General features: G+C 39.9%; 1 protein-coding gene across 1 annotated transcript in view; it reads left to right on the top strand.

The window, feature by feature from the left end:
• Positions 1-20,880, top strand: part of LOC106087365 (ATP-binding cassette sub-family G member 4) — a 179,796-nt gene that overhangs the window by 22,016 nt on the left and 136,900 nt on the right. Inside the window, exon 2 of the mRNA XM_059364641.1 lies at positions 7,405-7,422. The gene's annotated coding sequence lies outside the window, so the exon portion shown is untranslated. The remainder of the gene's footprint in view (positions 1-7,404; positions 7,423-20,880) is intronic.

The raw sequence follows: 20,880 nt of genomic DNA, 5'->3' as shown, positions 1-20,880 counted from the left end.
ATGCTATCACTTGCCGCCCGATTTTACATAAGTGAGCTCGTAGTCCTATGTGTCCTGTTATCATACCAATAGCTATACTGACCTCCTTCTTACTTCCTTTCAGTTATAGCCCCGTCTTCTCACGATCTGGTTCTCCCTATAGGATTTTCGCCGTCCTACCGACTATTTCCAGTTTCACAGTGTTACAACGTCTCATCATCTTCCCCACATGACCTACACATGCTGTCGTCTGCCGCACCGATTTTGCATAAGTGATCTCATAGTCTTATGGGTTCTGATATCATACCGAAAACTATACTGACCTCCTTCTTACATCCGTTCAGTAATAGCTTCGTCTTCTCACGATCAGGATCCCCCCATAGGATTTTCGCCGTCCTACCGACTATTTCCAGTTTCACAGTGTTACAACGTCTCATCATCTTCCCCACATGACCTACACATGCTGTCGCTTGCCGCACCGCATAAGTGAGCTCATAGCCTTATGAATTCTGATATGATACCGAAAATTATACTGACCTCCTTCTTACTTCCTTTAAGTAATAGCCTCGTCTTCTCACGATCTGGATCCCCCCATAGGATTTTCGCCGTCCTAACGACCGTTTCGCTGTTCCACAGGGTTGCGTGTGCATTCATCGCCCACTCCCTAAACTCGGACGCCGTCGTCCCGAAAGGCTTCGGGTTAATCAAGTTTATTGACGGCAGTCCTCTGGCCTTCACCGCCAAATCGTCTGCCCTTTCATTTCCCCTTACTCCGTTATGGCCTGGCACCCAAACAATGCCGATTTTGCCATCCTGTTCGCTGTTCCACAGGGTTGCATGCGCTTTCATCGCCCACTCCCTAAACTCGGACTGCGTCGTCCCGAAAGGCTTCGGGTTAATCAAGTTTATTGACGGCAGCCCTCTGGCCTTCACCGCCAAATCGTCTGCCCTTTTTTTCCCCTTACTCCGTTATGGCCCGGCACCCAAACGATGCGGATTGTACCAGACTCAGAGAAGACGTTAATCTCCTTCTCCTCCATTCCAAGACTGTTCTTGTCCTTATGCTCCAGGTTGTTATTGCCCTTGTGGCCATTTTACTGTCCGTAAAGATGTTCACACTCGACGTCCTCGCGTTAGCACAGCACCACTTCAGGCATTCTGTGATTGCCCGTATCTCCGCCTGCAGGTCGGTTTTATGGTCAGTCAGTCTAAAACAAATCTCAGTCCCTGGGTTTTCAATGTAGACCCCCTAGGCCCACTCTGTCGTCTAGCTTTGATCCATCCGTGTAACATAACCTTCCAGATGGCAATACTAGGGTTCCGTCAATCCAAGACTGTGCCTATGGCAGCAGTGCCTCGCACTCGACTTCATGGTTTATCTCTGGTATCCGATCGGAAACCTCTTCCCTCCCTTCCCAGGTACCCTATCGTTGCCTCGATTATACCGCGATGGTATGAGCTGCTCCCATCCTCAATCCATTCTCCCATTGCCTTAAGTCTCATAGCCGCAGTGGCTGCCTCACACTTAATCTGTGTGTCAATGGGTCGTTTCGGTCGTAGTCCTCATCGCTCCGCCTATGCCAAGACAACATGTTCTCTGAACCTGTTGTATGGTCCCTATGTTACACTTTTTCACCATAGCAGTCCACCAGGCATAATTCCGTATTCTCTGGGTTAACATTGAGACCTCTGGATCTAGCCCAGTCATATGCCATATGCAAGATATTTCGGCCCTTCTGCATAGCTCGTTCGAATCCTTACCCCTTAGAAGTATTATAACATCGTCTGCGTAGTAGACGGGTTAGAATCCCTCCTCAGTCAGCATCCGTAATAGGTCATTTATGGTGGTTACCCTTACGAGTGGCGATAAAATGCCCCCCTGTGGCGTGTGTTGTGCCACTTTCTCCCTTATATTTATGCCATGGGACACACAATTGATCCACCTATTCTTTAGCATATGGTTTATCCAATCTCTAAGGACCGGGTCCACCCGGTACTGGTCTAAGGATTGGATCAGTGTGTCGGTCCGCATATTGTTAACAAACTCATTTAATAAGGGTAAATTTTACCAAGATTCGGTACGCCCGAATTTAGCACGCTTTTAGTTGTTTTTATACTCTCCGCCATTGGATCGGGGTATTCTATTTGTAACACCTTGAAATATGCGTCTGAGACCCCTAAAGTATATATATTCTTAATCGTCATGTCGTTTTAAGTCGATTTAGCCATGTCCGTCCGTCTGTCGAAAGCACGCTAAATTTCGAAGGAGTAAAGCTAGTAGCTTGAAATTTTGCACAAATACTTTTTATTAGTGTAGGTCGGTTGGGATTGTAAATGGGCCAAATCGGTCCATATTTTGATATAGCTGCCATATAAACCGATCTTGGGTCTTGACTTTTTGAGCCTCTAGAGGGCGCAATTCTCGTACGATTTGACTGCAATTTTGCACGTTGTGTTTTGGTATCACTTCCAACAACTGCGTTAAGAATGCTTCAAATCGGTTCATAACCGGATATAGCTGCCTTATAAACCGATCTGGGGTCTTGACTTCTTGAGCCTCTAGAGGGCGCAATTCTCGTTCGATTTAGATGAAATTTAGCATGAGGTGTTTTGGTATTACTTCCAAAAACTATACCAAATATGGTAGAAATCGGTTCATAACCTGATATAGCTGCCTTATAATTCGATCTTGGGTCTTGACTTCTTGAGCCTCTAGAGGGCGCAATTCTCGTCCGATTTGACTAAAATTTTGCACATGGTGTTTTGGTATCATTTTCAACAACTGCGCTAAGTATGGTTGAAATCGGTCAGTATTTTGATATAGCTGCCATATAAACCGATCTTGGGTCTTGACTTCTTGAGCCTCTAGAGGGCGCAATTCTCGTCCAATTTGACTAAAATTTTGCACGCGGTGTTTTGGTAACTTCCTTCCAACATCTGTGTTAAGTATGGCGTAAATCGGTATAGAACCTGATAAAGCTGCCATATAAACCGATCTGGGCTCTTTACTTCATCAACTTTTAGATGGCACAATTCTTATCCGATTTAGCTGTAATTTTGCATGAGGTGTTTTGTTATGACTTTCAACAACTGTGCTTAGTATGGTGCAAATCGGTACATAAGCTGTTATAGCTGTCATATAAACCGATCTTGTTTCTTGACTTCTTGAGCCTCTAGAGGGCCCAATTCTCGTCCGATTTGACTGAAATTTTGCACGTGGTGTTTTGGTATTACCTCCAACAACTGTGCTCTTCATGGTCCAAATCAGTCCATAAGCTGATATAGCTGGCATATAAACCGATCTTGGACCATGACTTCTAAAGCCTCTAGAGGGTGCCATTCTCATCCGATTTAGCTGAAATTGTGAGGTGTTTTGCTATGATTCCCAACAACTGCGCTTAATATGACGCATATCGATAAATAACCTGGTATGGCTGCCATATAAACCGATCTGTGATCTTGACTTCTTGAGCCTCTTGAAGGCGCAATTCTCATCCGATTTGGCATAAATTTTGTACAACGGCTTCTCTCGTGACCTTCAACACACGTGTCTAATATGATCTGAATCGATCCATAGCTTGATACAGCTCCCATATAATCACATCTCCCGATGTTGTTTCTTGAGCCCCTGCAAGGCGCAATTTTTATCCGAATGGACCGAAATATTACACAATGACTTCTGCAATGTTCGGCATTCAATTCATTTGTGGTCCGCATCAGACTATAACTTGATATAGCTCCACTAACATAACAGTTCTTATCCCTCATGCTTTGTTTGCCTTAAAAGAGATACTGCGCAAAGAACTTGACAAATTCGATCCATGGTGGAGGGTATGTAAGATTCGGCCCGGCCGAACTTAGCACGCTCTTACTTGTTTTTAATTATATACCCACCACGGTGGGATAGGGGATATATTCATTTAGTCATTCCGTTTGCAACACATCAAAATATTAATTTCTGACCCTACAAAGTTCATATGCAAGTATAACAAACGTAACAAACAAACAAATTTGCCCATGAACATTCCATTAAGGAACTGGGGCAAACTTCTCACAAATCAATGAGTGCTGTCCGATTCAATTTTATGCTCAATGATAAGGGACCTCCTTTTTATGGCCGAAACTGAACGGCATGCCACAGTGCGACACTTCTTTGGAGAGAAGTTTTACATGGCATAGTACCTCACAAATGCTGCCAGCATTAGGAGGGGAAAACCACCGCTGAAAATTTTTTTCTGATTTTCTCGCCAGGATTCGAACCCAGGCGTTCAGCGTCATAGGCGGACATGTTAACCTTTGCGCTACGGTGGCCTCTGAGTATAATTTAACGATATCCGTGTGTCTGTCCGTCCGTCGGTTGTATTCATCCTACAGCAGTCAATAATTGATATATTGAGCTGAAATTTGGTACAGATACGTCTTTTTGCTGCAGGCAGGTTAAGCTCTTGAACGGGTCAATTCAGACCACTTTTCGATATAGCTGCCATATAGACCGATGTGACCTTTAAGGGTCCGAAATACATAAAAACTGCATTTAGTGCCCGAATTCGGTGAGATTTGAAACAGCGAACTGTTTGAAGCCTCTCTACATCCGATCTAACAATATTTTGGAAGAGAATATTAGCCATTAAAATTCTGGGCTAACCTATGCAACTCAGTGTAGCTGAAGTATTTGTTCTGTTGCTTCCTTATTTCGACGAAATTTAAATATTGAAATATCAGATCAGGATGTCTGTCTATATGAAAACTTATCTTGAATATGGACCAACTTCAATGAAATGTTAACATACAGATGCATATCGTTATCATACAGACATATATCGTTTTGATGTCCGTGAGGATAAGGTTAACTTTAACTAGCAGAGACACAAACCCATTCAATTAGCAACACACTGTTATGAGCTTAGCAGAGATATGCTAATAATTTAACAGAAAATATCCAAAAATAAAATCAAGAAAAATATTGCAAAAAATTCAGAAGAAACGACAACAAGAGCACTAAAGAGGACCATAAACATTGCGAATTTTGTAAAAAGTTATCTAACAAAATAATAAATGCATAAGGGACAAATCTACAACACCAAAAAGTCCACTATAAGTGGGTACCCGGCACCCCTCTTAATTTTTGCACAGTGTTCCTTTTGCATTTATTACTTTGTTAGATAATTTTTTCCAAAATTCGCAATGTTTGTGGTCCTTTTAGCACTCAAGTTGTCCTTTCTTCTGAATTTTTTTCATTATTTTTCTTGATTTTATTTTTAGATCTTTTCTGTTAAATTGATAGCATAGCTCTGCTAAGCTCTTAACAGTGTGCTGTTAATTGAATGGGTTTGTGTCTCTGCTAGTTAAAGTTAACTTTATCTTCACACTTCACCATATCGTTTTGATTTTATAGATTTACACAATATTAGTCTATAACATGGTGGGGTATAAAAATGCTCCTCTGTAATCAAATTTGGGCTCAAAAAGTCCATGCACAATAAAACAATTCTAATCCCAATATACCCTTAAATTGTGCACAGTTTGCACATTCTATACTGTTTCTGTTATTTTTACCCGATAATTCCAATGTGCATAAAGAAACCTTCTCACATCAGCATTTTGTTGAGCATGTGCCATGTATTGTAGTATACTAATGCGTTGCAAAGGAAAGCTTCCGTTTCCTATGATTTAATGCAATGTAATCATGGCAAGTAATGCTATTCTGGTTATCGCGTTTCTAGCTGGGTAAGGGAAACGCTAAAAGCTTGCCATAGTTAGTCATAAAACACTGGCAACTTAAGAAAGAGCATTGTATTGCTCCGCCATGTATGTGGCAAAATTTAATAAAGGAAGAGATGGGGAAAAAATATGAAATTCTTCCGTAAAGATAAATGATAGCAAATGTCAGCGGAACCATATTCCGAAAGGGCAAATATGTGAAATAATAAATAACATGTTGAAAGTGGAGATAATGGCAAAAGAATTTAAACGAATAACTAACAAAATAGGTAACAAGTAAAAACGCCTTAAGTACGGCCAGAGGAAAAGTACGACTATAATGAATCCAAGATTTTTATTGGGGAGATTGATCTATATAAAAATAAATCTAGACAAAGTTCTACCTATAGCTCTAATACCGATATGGATTAACATATGAGGTTGTATTTATTTATCTTTTTTATTAAAACTCTACTCTAAACATATCGGTCTATTTGGTTCAGGTACCGGGAAGTCTTATTCAAGTAATAGATTCAGAAAAACGGGTGTGTTGGTAGGCCCCGCTCAACTCACTCTTCCAAATTACAGTCAAATCGGATACTAAATGCACTTTTAAAGACGGGTATAATATATATATATATATATATATGGTGGACGGTATGTAATATATATGGTGGACGGTATGTACTTTACCTTATATGGTTGTAAAATTGAAAGAGAAAATTGAATATAAAAGAGTTTAAAAATATTTATGACATTTTTGAGCTTTTTTTACTTTTTTTATAACTTTAAAACAGCAGAAAATGTTTGCTGTTTTAGCAACACATTGCTGGCGTCCCATTTTCAGCAGACTTTCTGCTATTGTTACTAAACTGTTGCTGTTGTTACTAAATAATTTCTCTGAGTGTGTATATCTGTGGTGGTGGGTATCCAAAGTTCAGCCCGACAAACTTAATTGCTCTTATAAAGGGTGATTTTTTTGAGGTTAGGATTTTAATGCATTAGTATTTGACAGATCACGTGGGATTTCAGACATGGTGTCAAAGAGAAAGATGCTCAGCATGCTTTGACATTTCATCATGAATAGACTTACTAACGAGCAACGCTTGCAAATCATTGAATTTTATTACCAAAATCAGTGTTCGGTTCGAAATGTGTTCATTCATCGTAACGTTGCGTCCAACAGCATCTTTGAAAAAATACGGTCCAATGATTCCACCAGCGTACAAACCACACCAAACAGTGCATTTTTCGGGATGCATGGGCAGTTCTTGAACGGCTTCTGGTTGCTCTTCACTCCAAATGCGGCAATTTTGCTTATTTACGTAGCCATTCAACCAGAAATGAGCCTCATCGCTGAACAAAATTCGTCAAAATTTGAACACATTTCGAACCGAACACTGATTTTGGTAATAAAATTCAATGATTTGCAAGCGTTGCTCGTTAGTAAGTCTATTCATGATGAAATGTCAAAGCATACTGAGCATCTTTCTCTTTGACACCATGTCTGAAATCCCACGTGATCTGTCAAATACTAATGCATGAAAATCCTATCCTCAAAAAAATCACCGTTTACTTGCCATTAAAGAATCCATCATATACTAGAAACGAATTCAATCAATTCTTCCTCAAAACATTACCTTATATCATGAGATTCTGTTTAAAATAGCTTGTTGACATAGCTCCGTTTAATTTCATCTAACCATCTTTTCTTTTCTTTTTCAGCATCACATCTTGTCTGACGTAAGTAGCCATTTCTCTAATGTTCGTCTGAACTATTTAATCAAAATCAAACTCAAATGAATTCCTTATTGAAAATGATTTTCCAAAAACAAAACTTTCCCTCCACTATGTTTAGCTAGGCACGCTAACCGTTGCCTTTCTATAGACAAAAAATGTAAAAACTGAATGAAAATAGAGAACGCAGCTCTCATCTGATCATCGTAAAATATTGCGCAGTAAATTTTTTTTGGTATAGAGGCTAAGCCTATTGGAATAAATTGCTACAGAGGTATCGCCCGATTTTCACTCCAGAGCCTTTACATGCGCAATTGTCAACCGATCTTCCCAATCCTTTCCTCTATGACAAGTACTATACGTATTTGGTTGAAATCGGTTTAAGATATAGCTCTCATATTCGTGATCGTCCTATTTTTAGTATTATTGCGATTACATACTTACTTTAGTTGGCTATGAGAGAACATTTGTTCCACTAGCCGAACGTATAACAGCATCCCAAGCGCCTCGATCTAATGCGTTCATTCTAAAATCTCTCACACCAAGTTTCAAGGTGTCTCCCACCACTTGATTTTTCCATCGGGATTTTGGTCTTCCCGGTTTTCGTATACCACCGTGTTTGGCTTCAAAATACTTCCTTGCTGGAGCTTCTCCATCCATTCTGACAACGCAGCCGTTGTATTTTGATACGTGTAACTATGCCATCGTCGTCATACAGCTCATACAGCTCGTGGTTCATACGTCACCTATATTCTCCATTAACACAAACTGGTCCATATATTTTAAGAAGAATTTTTCTCTCAAACACTCCAAGCACTGCCTCATCTACTTTCACAAGTACCTATACCTCAGAACTATATAACAACACGGGTAGTATCAGTGTTTAGTATATTAGTCTTCGTCTGTGGAGAGGTGACCTTGTTCCTAAACTGCCGACTTAGTCCAAAGTAGCATCTGTTTGCCAGTATTATTCTTCGCTTAATCTCAAAACTGGTGTCATTCGTTTCGTTTACGGTGGTGCCGCGGAAGATAAAGTTGCCGACTATCTCAAAGTTGTGAATCCCAACTTTCACCATTTTCTTTATCTGCTCGGTTGTACAAGGCGTTTTGGAAGTTGAAACCATCCATTTCGTCTTATCTCCATATACTACCAAACCCATTTTGACTGACTCTTTTTCGATTCGATCGAGTTTCTACTTCCGGTGACCAACCTATGATGTCGATGTCGTCGGCATAGGCGAGTAGCATGTCTTGTGAGCAGTTTGCCATATCTATTCACACCTGCATCTCGTATAATCTTCTCCAGCAGGATATTAAAGAGATCACACGATAGGATGTCTCCATGCCTTCAACCTCGTTTGGTATTAAATGGTTCGGAGAGATTCTTTCCTATTCTCACTGAGGAACGCGTATCAGCAAGTGTCATCCTGCAGAGTCTTATCAATTTTGCAGAGATACCAAACTAAGACATGGCTTGAAATACCTTTGAACATAAAGGAGTATCGAAGGCGGATTTGTAGTCAACAAAGAGATGGTAGGTGTTAATTTGTCCTTCTCGGGTCTTTTCTAGGATATGGCGCAGTGTGAATATCTGGTCCAGGGTTGATTTACCAGGTTTAAAGCCGCATTGATAGGACCCAATTATGTCATTGACTTTAGGTTTTAATCTTTTACACAGTACGCTCGAGCGTATCTTTTAGGCGATGGGGAGGAGACTTTTTCCTCTATAAGTGGCACTTTCCGTCTTGTCTCCTTTCTTGTGTACGGGACATAGTATGCTGAGGTTCCAATCATCGGGTATGCGTTATTCTAGCCAGATTGCGCAGATAAGATGATGCATACGCCTTATCAGCATGTCGCCTCCGATCTTAAATAGTTCAGCGGGCAACCCGTCGGCTCCTGCTGCCTTGTTATTCTTTAGTCGGGTCACTGCTATTTGGACCCCATTCGGACTAGGAGATAAACATTCTATACCATCATCATTGTTTGGTTCTGCGGTATCCTCTTCGCCCCAAAGTCGGACATTAGCAGTTGGGTAAAATGTTCTTTCCTTATCCTTATCATACTATCTGTATCAGTTATCAGTTACCAGATCATAGAAAATATCCTTGGTCTGCTCGTCCTTGTCCTCCGTCGGGGCATGGGCACAAATAAGGCTGATGTTGAAGAATTTGGCTTTTATGCGGATTGTGGCTAGCCTCTCATCCACCGGAGTAAAGCTGGAGACAAGGTACTTCAGTTTCAGATTAACCACAGCCAAATTCATGCATCGTATCATGTCAAATCACGTAACGGTCAAACGCGTAAAGCTAGCCGCTTGAAGTTTTGCACAGATACTTAGTATTGATGGAGGTCGTTGGGGATAGCAAATGGGCCATATCGGTTCAGATTTAGATATAGCTGCCATTTAAACCTATCTTCCGATTTGACTTCTTAAGCCCCTGGGAGCCGCCATTTGTGTCCGAATTGGCTGAAATTTTGCACATCTGTGCCAAGTATGGTCCAAATCGGTCTATAACCTTGTATATCTCCCATATAAATAGATTTCCCGATTAGACTTCTTGAGTCCCGTGTAGCCACAATTTTTTGTCTGATTTCGCTGAAGTTTTGCATGTTGTGTTCTTTTTTGGCTTAGAACAACTGTGCTAAGCACAGTTCAAATCGGTCTATAGCTCAATAGAGCTCTTCTTGAGCCTCTAGAGGGCGCAATTCTCGTCCGATTGGACTGAAATTTTTGCGATCGATTTTAAGGCTTGACTCCTTTCGCCTCTAGAGGGCGCAATTCTCGTCCGATTTGACTTAAACTTTGCACGAGGTGTTTTTGTTTCACTTCCAAAAACTGTACTAAATATGCCATATAAACCGTTCTGGGATCTTGACTTCTTGAGCCTCTAGAGGGCGCAATTCTCATCCGATTTGATTGAAATTTTGCACGTGGTGTTTTGTTATGACTTTCAACAACTGTGCGAAGTATGGTCCAAATCGGTTTATAACCTGGTATAGGTGCCATATAAACCGATCTTGAGTCTTGACTTCTTCAGCCTCTAGAGGGCTCAATTCTCATCCGATTTGACTGAAGTTTTGCATGAGGTGTTTTGATATCACTTTCAACAACTTTGCCGAGTATGGTTCAAATCGGTCCATGTATTGATATAGCCGCCATATAAACCGATCTTGGGTCTTGACTTCTTCAGCCTCTAGAGGGCGCAATTCTCTTCGGATTTGACTGAAATTTTGCACGTGGTGTTTTGGTATCACTTTCAACAACTGGATCTTGGATCTTACCTTCTTCAGCCCCAAGAGGTCGCAATTCTCATCCAACATTTGCGCGAAGTATGGTCCAAATCGGTCCATAACCTGGTATAGGTGTCATATAAACCGATCTTGGATCTTGACTTCCGGCTTAGCACAAATTTTGTACAACGGCTTCTCCCATGGCCCTCAACTTACGTGTGCAATATATTCGGAATCGATCAATAGCTTGATACAGCTCCCATATAAACCGGTCTCCCGATTTATATTCTTGTGCCCCTACAAGGCGCAATTATTTTCCGAATGAACTGAAATATTACACAATGACTTCTACAATGTTTAGCATTCTATTCATTTATGGCCCGAATCGGACTATATGCGATCCATGTTGGAGGGTATATAAGATTCGGCACGGCCGAACTTAGCCCGCTCTTACTTGTTACTTCTACAGCCGTAGTTATTACAACAGTGCTCAAACTTGCCCTAGATATGGCTCCAATTATTTTATTGCCTGTTTGAACAGCTCCGTTGAATTCCTCCAAAATAGGTGAAGATTTTGGCATAGCGTCCTTATAATGATATCACCCAATTTGCACTCATAGTGTAAGGGTATGATATTTTATGGTCGGCGTCCCACTACAATTGGCTTACCGTTTTTTTATAATTTTGAAAAAAAAAATGTTTAAGAAAGAAATATGAAAAACATTCGACTATATGCCTACGATCATTTGTAATGCATTCGTCTTCCTTAACTCTTCAAACTCTTTAACACAGCCACATCACATTTTATTTATAACCTATCTTTCTGATATACCCCCGTGGGGGTCCAATGATGACACTTCATTCTAAAACCGCAAGTCACCAAGGCGCAGCGGAGAGATCAGCGTGTGAATAACAAGAAACTATTCATAAACAAAATGTCAGTCAATATGTCTATCTAAAATAACAAAGTCAGTGTTTTATTTATTATTTTTTTTCTATTCAGTTCTTGTTTTTTTATCTTACCAGATAAAGACCCTGACCTACAACAAAGTCAAGCAACCAAACAAGCAGAAATGTTCTAATCTAGTTCAACGACATGCTATAAACTATGACAATAGTGGTGGTGGTGGGGCAGATAGGTGCTAGGGAAACTATTTTGGCATAAATATTATATATTATGATTATGAAACTTTATCGAAGGGACACACAATGGCCCGAGGCAACGCCCTTATGCCATACGTTTTTTAAATCAATGAGGTGCCAAAGAATAGTATGTGTATATCATCACTAAAAAATGGGGACAGTAGAAACTTTTATGTGATTTAAAAGTTGGTGATACTGTAGAGGTATTCAATATTGAACTGCTTTTTTTATACCCACCACCAAAGGTGGTGCAACACATCGAAATATCAATTTCCGTCCCTATAAGGTGTATATGTTTCGGATCGTCGTAAAATTCTAAGATGACTATCCTCCCGGCTCTAGAGTGCTTACACTCTTCAGCCTTCATAAATTGAGATATTGAGATGAAATTTGGCACAGATAAGTCTTTTTGGTGGATGCAGGTTAAGTTCTTGAATGGGCCAAATCGGACCATATTTGGCTGATATATAGACCAATCTGCCGATAAAGTGTCTGAAGCCCATAAAAGCTTTATTTTTATCCGAATTCGCTAAAATTTAAAACTGTGAGTAGTTTAAGGCCTCCCGACATCGAACCCAAATATGGTTCAGATCGGACTATTTTTAGATATATTGGGTTGCCCAAAAAGTAATTGCGGATTTTTTAAAAGAAAGTAAATGCATTTTTAATAAAACTTAGAATGAACTTAAATCAAATATACTTTTTTACACTTTTTTTCTAAAGCAAGCTAAAAGTAACAGCTGATAACTGACAGAAGAAAGAATTCAATTACAGAGTCACAAGCTGTGAAAAAAATTGTCAACGCCGACTATATGAAAAATCCGCAATTACTTTTTGGGCAACACAATAGCTGCCCTATAGACCAATCTGCCGGTTAAGGGTCTAAGGCACATAAAAGCTGTACTTGTTATTCGATTTCGTTGAAATGTGAAACAGTGATGTCCGCCTATGACGCTTAACGCTCGGATTCGAATCCTGGCGAGAATATCAGAAAAAAAAAACTTTTTTCAGCGGTGGTTTCCCCTTCTAATGCTGGCCACATTTGTGAGGTACTATGCCATGTAAAAACTTCTCTCCACTAGGTGTCGCACTGCGGCACACCGTTCGGACTCGGCTATAAAAAGAAGGTCCCTTATCAATGAGCTTAAACTTGAATCGGACTGTACTCATGTGCTATGTGAGAAGTTAGCCCCTGTTCCTCAGTCGAATTGTTCATGGGTAAAATTTGCAAATTTTCGAGTTATTTTAAGCTTCCCGATATCCAGACTGAATATGGTGCAGATCTGACTATATTTAGGTATAGCTGTCATATAGACCGATATGCCGATTAAGGGTCTGAAGTACATAAAAACTTTTCACTGAAGCACATAAAAACTTTTCACTGAAATGAGAATCAGTGAGCTGTGTTAAGCCTCCCGACATCCGACCCGAATATGAATCAAATCAGACTATACAGATATAGCTATTATATAGACCGATCTTCTTATTTAGGGTCTTAATTCCATTAAAAGCGGATTTCTTACCTAATTTCGCAATAATTTTTATATCTTCTTTTTTTGATATTTGTTGCTTTTGCTGTAATCGTTCATTAGGTAATGTTGAATATCAAGATCGAGGAACTCTGTAACTTGGACCTCGTTGTAATATTGGTTGGGTCGAAAAACAATGACCTGTGTCGTATGGTATCAGGTTATACGCTATACACATACGATAAGCCAGAAATTTATATGGCAGCCCTTTTATGAGGCTTAGCTGAGAAAATACAAGGGTGAGCTGAGAAAGGCTCAGAACAAATCCTGCAGTTTCGTGCTGAGGAAGATTCTTTATATTCAGTCAGGAAACACTAGAACTATTCGTTGATACACATTTCAAGGGAAACTCTGCGAAACGTGGCGCCAGAAGAGTTTGTCACTGGTATGCATTCGTCGGAGGTTATTAGGAAAATTGTGTCTGAGCCAAAAATCCTTTGGGCTATAAGCAGTTTCGACTCCTTTAAGTCGCCAGGCCCTGATGATGTATCACCGGTTGAAGAAGAAGCTCTGTGTGATAAACTGGTTCCTTGGCTTAGGAACATATACTCTGCTTGTATAAGCATGTCTTAAGGTTGCCCAAAAAGTAATTGCGGATTTTTCATATAGTCGGCGTTGACAAATTTTTTCACAGCTTGTGACTCTGTAATTGCATTCTTTCTTTTGTCAGTTATAAGCTGTTACTTTTAGCTTGCTTTAGAAAAAAGTGTAAAAAAAGTATATTTGATTAAAGTTCATTCTAAGTTTTATTAAAAATGCATTTACTTTCTTTTAAAAAATCCGCAATTACTTTTTGGGCAACCCAATATATACCTGTAGGATGAAGTGACACGAAGGTCATTTTCACTCCGAAAGCAGGAAAATCTTACAACACGAAGGCGAAAGTTTTTGGTTCTATTAGTCTGTCATCCTTTATGCTGAAGACTCTTGAGATGTTGATAGAAATATAGCTTAGGAAAAAGATTCCTGGTAATCGGCTGTCGCGGCAGCAGCATGGATATAGTGAAGGCAAATCCACTGAAACAGCCCTTCACGACCTAGTCGGCTACAAAGAGCGTTCTCTTGCTGTCAAGGAATATACAATGGTAGCATTTCTTGACAATGAAGGTGCTTTCAATAATGTAAAACCTACGTCAATCATGAAGGAGTAGGAGTTTCTAGGCATCAACTCTACCGTAAGAAAGTTTATTAATAACTTACTTACTAAAAGATGCATTACGGCAGACTTGGGATCTGTGGATCTAAAAAGATGGGTCAGCAGAGGAACACCTCAAGAAGGTGTACTGTCTCCTCTACTTTGGAATGTAGCCATTAACAAGGCGAAAAAGGCCTAAAAGTAGTCGCGTATGCTGATGACATGGCACTTGCGATTAGGGGAAAGTTTCCCAGCACTCTAAGAGATATGCTTCAGGAAGTTCTACGTGCAACAGCGAACTAGGTATAAATCCATGAAAGACAGAAGTAGTTCTTTTCAGCAGAAGATACAAGTTGCCTACAATGGAATCTATCTCCTTGGGAGGAAAGCGCAAAATACCTGGGTGTTTTGGTGGACAGGAAATTGAACTTCACATCCAACATTTCGAAAAGGCAAGAAATGCAAGTCTTGCCTTATACATCTGCAAGAGAGCCATTGGCAAACGTAGGGGGTTTAGAACTCGTGTCATGCATTGGGTATATACTGCAGTTGTCAGACCTATAATGCTGTATGGTATTGTGGTCTGGTGGACGGCTCTTCAAAAGTCCACCTACTGTTCAATACTCAACCGGATCCAAAGGATGGCTGGTTTGTGCATCACAACCGCATTGAGAAGACGACACCATTTGATGCACAGAATTTAATGCAACATCTTACGCCTCTGGTTAGACAAATTGCAGCGACCACTGCCGTGAGGTTAAGGGAACTTTCTCATTGGTCATGTGGCGGCTAGGGACACTGTGTTATCCTTGATACAATATCCGATGTCCCAGGCAGTGTGAATTACACCCTACCTGAGCCGCTTTTTGATAAAAAGTACTGTACCACTATTCCTGATAGAACCGATTGGAACTACGATATCCCTCGTAACAAAATTTGCATAGACTTCTACACTTCCTTGGAGAACGTCCTCTACTGTCGCAGATCTTTCAACGGGAAGGCTGAATAGTTCAAAATTCACCTGTTCTGAGTGCCGGGCCACAGAGAATATCCCAAGCAACTGTAGAGCAGACGAGCTTGCGAAACTAGGAACTACCTTACATATTGGGTTGCCCAAAAAGTTATTGCGGATTTTTTAAAAGAAAGTAAATGCATTTTTAATAAAACTGAATGAACTTTAATCAAATATACATTTTTTACACTTTTTTTCTAAAGCAAGCTAAAAGTAACAGCTGATAACTGACAGACGAAAGAATGCAATTACAGAGTCACAAGCTGTGAAAAAAAAATTGTCAACGCCGACTATATGAAAAATCCGCAATTACTTTTTGGGCAACCCAATATTTAATTTGAAGTGGAATATGTGGTTATGCCTCTACCGACATGTATGCTAAGTCTTTAGGATCAGGCGCAAAAGGCAACGAATGATAGATGGTCACAAAGCGGGTTGTGAACATTCCTAATCTAGACTTGAAGAGGTCTACCGCTTTGTTCTTGCTGGCTGGAACAGACATCTCAGTCATTGTGTCCGTCATGACAGGTCATTGTCTTATCGGAAAACATACTGACAGACTGAAGGTTGTTAGTAACAACTTTTCCGGAAGTGTGAGGACATCGAAAAAAAAGAGACCATAGAACATCTGCTGTGTGCATGTCCCGCACTGGCAGGTAGAAGGATTTCCACTTTAGATTTTCATTTCTTTGAGAACTTTTCTGATTTAGTGGATATGAACATTCTGAAGTTGTTGGGCTTTTCAAAGCGATACAGATACAGATACAGTTGCAGCTACTCCGTATATTGGTCGTCCCACCATCCGTAATCTATGGACGCGCCCGGAAGCTCTCAGCTGGGCTTTTCGTAATGACGACGAAGAGCTGGATCGATCCTCTTTTTACGAACTCCAGAGGGCGCCAGACGCAATGCCGCTGGGATTCGCTAAAAGAGAAATCTTCTATCAGTAATCAGACCTAAACGATAAAACCTAACCGCGGTACCGTTTGGCCATTGGCCTATTGGAAATCATGCAAGGCGTCTGAAGTTTCCATCATCACTGCTGCAGTTGTGGAAACGAGGGGGAGTAGACTCATTTCCTGACCTGAAACGTACACTTAGACCCCTTGTCCTTTTCTTCATGGCCTTGTCGAACCTATGGAGTTAGCTCTAAGTGAACTGATAACATTTCTCGATCTCTCAGACTGGAGGTAACAGCAATTGCAGTATGACGAGATAGCTCTATCATATTGCCGTTGTGGTTTTCAAAACGGTATTTTTAACATACTTATTGAGGTTCATCGTATGAATCAACTAACCATCCAAGTGATCCCATGAGATGGTTGGTAGGAGACATCATGCAAATTTAACAGTGATCATTCCATTTACAGACATCATGTAATCATCCTTAATTCTATTTGAGGCATACACTGCCGAAGCCAAGTACAGGGTGCTATAACTTGCAATGCACATAAATTATTCCTAGTACAAGCGATTATGACCGAACAATAGGCGAGTGATATCAGGCTTATAACATGTGGAACAACTACCAGTGATATATGCTCGTTGCATTGCTATAACTCGGCAGTACCAGACTTAACTGATAGCTCCATAAGTTTCAAGTAGAAATCATTACCTCGAGTCCGATACTTACGCAGCACTTTGTAGCCGTGAGAACTGTGTAAGTTAAAGAGGTTGGTCAGCATTGTTATCGGAATCGCTGCGACCATAGCGTTTTTATACCCTCCACCATAGGATGGGGGTATAGACCTAGAAATATTGACCTACGACCCCATGAAGTATACATATTTTTGATCGTCTTGGTATTCTAAATCTAATAAAATCACGTTTGCTATCGTGAGTGATAGGTTATAGTTTTTGTCTAATTTAGCAGAATTCTATCCTTATCCGATTTGAGTTCTTCAGACTAATCTAGATATATAATGTGGTTATCATATGTGCAAGTCTTTAGCAGCCCGATCCCCACCCATAGTGGTGTGTACCCATAGTTGTGGGTACCCATAGTAATGGGTACCCATAGTGGTGGGACCCACCGCTATGGGTACTCATTGTGGTGGGTACCCATGATAGTGGGTACCCGTTATGGTGGATAACCATGATGGTGGGTACCCGTAATTCAGCCCGATTGAACTTAGCTCGTTTTTTCTGGTTTACTCTAAATTTCAATGAAAAGGCTATGCTTTTTTTAAATTCCATATTTTTTCTATTTCTCACATAAAATTCTCTCAACTTTCACAATAACATAAAATGTTCTTATATTTGTTGTACCTTTATTCACAAAAACAACCTTTAAAATTTGAATTCAACGATGGTAGGAAGGCATTCGGGGATAAAATCCTTTCAAGTATCACACAATTCCTCATTCTCTCGTAACATTTCCTGCATAAAAGTCATTTTTCGTTTTTTTTTTTTCAAATATTCCCACTCACAAAAGGCGTATTGCGAGCCGAGTATTCAAATACCTTGTAGGAGCATTCAGATGAGGTAGCAGGTTACGCGAGCTGATTGTTGAAGTGTTTTTGTAACAGCCAAGCCCTTAAACAAAATTACATGCCACGTTTTTATTATTACTTGGCACAGTGGGACAATAAAACTGAAATGCCAATGTGTGCAAAGTGTGAGATTGTGAAGGAAGTTTGGCAGCAATGTGTGGTTTCTCATCGTGCATTGTTCTCCTGATGGCCTACTAGAAGTTTTGTTGTGGCTTCAATTTTGTTAGAAATTTGAATTTCTAGGTGTTGACATTTGAAAGCACAAATGCAAAGACTTGGTCTAACGACAAGAAAACATAGGAGAGTAAAGGCCAGTAAGGGTATTTTGTTATATGTATATTGTTCTATGTCTAGGCCATTTTTACTTTGCCTTACCACTGTGTATATATGGCGTAATACCTTTAAGGTATTTTAAGGCATGTATGCAACAAAGATCCAGTATTTACAATCAAGAGGGATTGTTATTTCTAGGATTTGCAGGTAAACTCAAACAACAATAAGACGTAGCAATGTGTACATAAATAATTGTCACTAACTTTTTTATATGCATGGAGCAACGCTTAAAGATTTACTGTTATCTTACATATTTTCTGTAAAAAGAGTTATTTTAAAAGAAAGGGTAAGAGTAAAAATAATTTTAAATATTCTTACCAAATGAATGAAGATTGCTTCAATGACAAGTATTCAAGGTATTACTTTGCTTTAGAAACAAGTAGAAATACATTAAGTTCGGCTGTGCCGAAATTTCGTTCCGTTTATGTGCTTAAGCCCTAAATCAATTGATCGATCTATATGGCAGCTATATATAAATATGGTCCAATCTAAATTATATTTGAGTTGGATGTCGGGCATCTTCAAGTAATTTACTGTCTCCAACTTCGGATTATAAATGCGCCTTTTATAGTCTTAAGGCTGAAGATCCGCCTATATGGAAGCTTTATCATCTCACGGTAGTGCTCATCATTCAAAGTTACATTGCGATTCACATCATCTTTGAAGAAGTACCGTCCAATGATGCCACCAGCCCATAAACCGCACCAAACTGAGACTTTTACTGGATGCTTTGACAGCTCTTACAATGCATCTGGCTGATCTTCACTCCAAAATCGACAACTCTGCTTATTTGTGTACCCATTAAGCCAAAAAATGAGCTTCGTCCATAAAATGGAAGAATCGCGCAATGAACTTTGCTATCAGTGTTCACCGCTAAATCGTCTGCCCTTTCATTTCCCCTTACTCCGTTATGGCCCGGCACCAAAACGATGCGGATTTTGCCATCCTTAGAGAAGGCGTTGATCTCCTTCTTACACTGCAAGACTGTTCGTGAACTTATCATCCTGGTTGTTATTGCCTTATGGCAATTTTAATGTCGGTAAAGATGTTCACACTCGACGTCCTCGCGTTAGCAGCACACCACTTCACGCATTCCGTGATCGCCCGGATCTCCGCCTGCAGGACCATACTATGGTCAGGCAGTCTAAAACAGATCTCAGTCCCTGGGTTCGGAATGTAAACCCCCAGGCCCACTCTGTCCTCTAGCTTTGATCCATCCGTGTAACATGATCTTCCAGATGGCAAAACTGGCGAAAGTCAGCAATTTTTAAAGCTCCAAATATTAAACAAAATATTTTTCTCAAAAACCTAAGGAGTGAGTTTTCGGCAAACTTTCTTAGTGTCTTATTGCGTTTGATGGTTTCTAAATAAAAAAATACATTTATAGCGATAAGCCTATGTCTTTTAACATAAGGTGTAATGAAAATGATTTGTTTTGGTGTAAAAACATAGTAGCTTAGGAAATAAAAAGATTTTTTTAAATTGTTTTTTTTTTAATTTTTTTAAAAAAATTATTGAATTTTTTTTTAATAAGAAAGAAATTTATTTCATGATAAAAAATTAATAAAAAACAGGTAAAAAGTAGTTAAGTTCGGCCGGGCCGAACTTTGGACACCCACCACCTCGGGTATATATGAAAATCACCTTTTGTCGAAATCCGTTGAAAAATGCATACCTTATGCCCCATAGCAGCCATATCGAAATAGGTTCTGATTTGGACCAAATACTAATAAGTACAAGTCATTGTTCAATTGTATATAACAAAATATTGATCTTTTTAGTAGCCATATCTAAAAGTAAACCGATCTGAACCATATACGACACGGGTCCAAGACTTTAAATCGATATAGCGGTCTAAAAAGCAGCTATATCCAAATCTGCATCGATTTGTGCCAAGTTTCAGAAAAATGTCGAAGAGCCTAACACAACTCACTGTTCCAAATTTCACCGAAATCGGACAATAAATGCGACTTTTCTTGCCACAAAACAGTAAATCGAGAGATCGGTCTATATGGCAGCTATATGCAAATCTGGATCGATCTGAGCCAAATTGAAGAAGAATGTTGAAGGGCCGAACACAACTCACTGTGCCAAATTTCGGTGACATCGGACAAAAAATGCATCTTTTATGGGCCCAAAACCTTAAATCGAGAGATGGGTCTATATGGCAGCTATAACCAAATCGGAACCGATCTGTGCCATTTTGCAGAACTATGTCAAGGGGCTTAACATAACCCACTGTTCTAAATTTCGGCGACGACGGATAATAAACGCGCCTTTTATGGGCCCAAAACCTTGAATCGAGAAATCAGTGCCAAATTGAAGAAAGATGTCAAAAGGCCTAAGACAGCTCACTGTACCAAATTTCATCAAAATCGGATAATAAATGTGGCTTTTATGTGCCTAAGACCCTAAATCAGTGAATCGGTCCCTATAGCAGCTATAACCAAATCTGGACCGATCTGAGCCAAATTAACGGAGAATGTCGAAGGGGCAGACACAACTCACTGTTCCAAATTTCAGCAATATCGGATAATAAATGTGGCTTTTGTGGTCCTAAGACCCTAAATCGGAGGATCGGTCTAT

The sequence above is a fragment of the Stomoxys calcitrans genome, chromosome 3 (genome assembly GCF_963082655.1).
Source record: "Stomoxys calcitrans chromosome 3, idStoCalc2.1, whole genome shotgun sequence".
Classification (NCBI taxonomy): domain Eukaryota; kingdom Metazoa; phylum Arthropoda; class Insecta; order Diptera; family Muscidae; genus Stomoxys; species Stomoxys calcitrans.
The sequence above is the reverse complement of the archived record's forward strand: the minus strand, read 5'-3'. Positions and strand labels throughout refer to the sequence as shown.